Source organism: Sinocyclocheilus grahami, unplaced genomic scaffold (assembly GCF_001515645.1).
Source record: "Sinocyclocheilus grahami isolate Dianchi unplaced genomic scaffold, SAMN03320097.WGS_v1.1 scaffold7822.1, whole genome shotgun sequence".
Lineage (NCBI taxonomy): Eukaryota > Metazoa > Chordata > Actinopteri > Cypriniformes > Cyprinidae > Sinocyclocheilus > Sinocyclocheilus grahami.
Genome location: NW_015511707.1, coordinates 5,380 through 6,828, shown reverse-complemented (window position 1 = coordinate 6,828; position 1,449 = coordinate 5,380).

The window sequence follows — 1,449 nt, the reverse complement described above, 5'->3', positions numbered from 1 at the left end:
GGGGTGGAATTACTGTATACACCTTCTCTGAGTGTTTATTTTTTTCCCAACATCAAGGTACTGTAGGTGTTTTTGTACTTGAATTGTTGTCATACTGACCCCTACAGAGCTGATGGTGACAGTGCAGAGGACGAACTGACCCCACTTAAATCTGCTCAAAGATGTCAAAAAAGCATTTTATGTTTGCTATTAATTCAAGCTAAAGGCATAAACTTATAGAAAGTTATATACTTATAAGTCAATTGTAATTGTAAAATTTATAAAGTCAGGCCGATGTCCTGTTAATAACGCAAAGAAGTTTATAGTTAGAGAGTAGTATCAGTATCTACCTTGTGGTCTTGAAGGAAATGCATAACTTCCTGTGCCTAAGCAGTGCATCAACTGTCAGAAACCGAACATGTATCATACCTTTGAAGATATGGGTACATTTGTTTTCACCCATTTGAAATTGAAAGGATATAACAGACACTGTATTTGTTTTCCAGGTCACAGCTATTTGCATACCTATGATGTATAAGAGATTAGTGAAAATCATAGAGCAGATCTGTCACAGAAAAGCTGTCGCGGAATAGCAAATGACACACACACACATCATTTAGAATGATCTATAAGCTGTTTTCCCTGAGGAGCTCAACAAAATTGCGCCACAATCTCAGATTTTTCCTGTTTTGCTTTCTAACTTGACTTGACATTTGGTCCTCACAATGTATAAACAAGTACACACACACACACATTATAAGGCAGGGTTGCCAACTCTCACGCATTTGGTGTGAGACACACGCTTTTAAGGCCATGTCCACAAGTACACAGGTATTTTTATAAACAGAGTTTTTCCTTCTTCCGTTTAAAAGAAAATCTCCATCCACATGAAAACGCAAACGCATGCTATGAAGCACTGTCAAGAGCATGCCAAACCAACAGGTGGCAATATAATCTCAACCGTAAAGCCATGTTGGCCAATCAGAAGCCTGAAAAAGTCTCCAGTAGGTGGAGATAACAGCGCAGGCGCTGACCTCACAAGCCAAAAACTCTGGTTTCGCTGTCTGCATGATAACACTGCAACCGGAGTTTTTGAAAATATTCACCCTGGCAGGCGTTTTCAAAAATGTTCGGTTTCAGTGAACTGGTGCTGCATTTGAGTGTGTACGAACGGCCAAACCGCGTAGAAAAAGCTGCGGTTTGAAAAATAACCGCATTCGTGTTGACAGGGCCTAATGGTGTGTTCACACCAGACGCGAATGTAATTATTCGCGCTAGTAGATTACATACAAAGTCAACGCACAGACGCTAATAGAGGCGAATATGCGCATATTCGCTTTGCGTCTGGTGTGAATTCCATTATGGTGTGTTCACACCAGACGCGAAGCGAATATGTGCATCGCGTCACTCGCTCTAGATTACTCACGGGATGTTTTTCGTGTCACTCGCGCGAATAAAAACATAGCGATC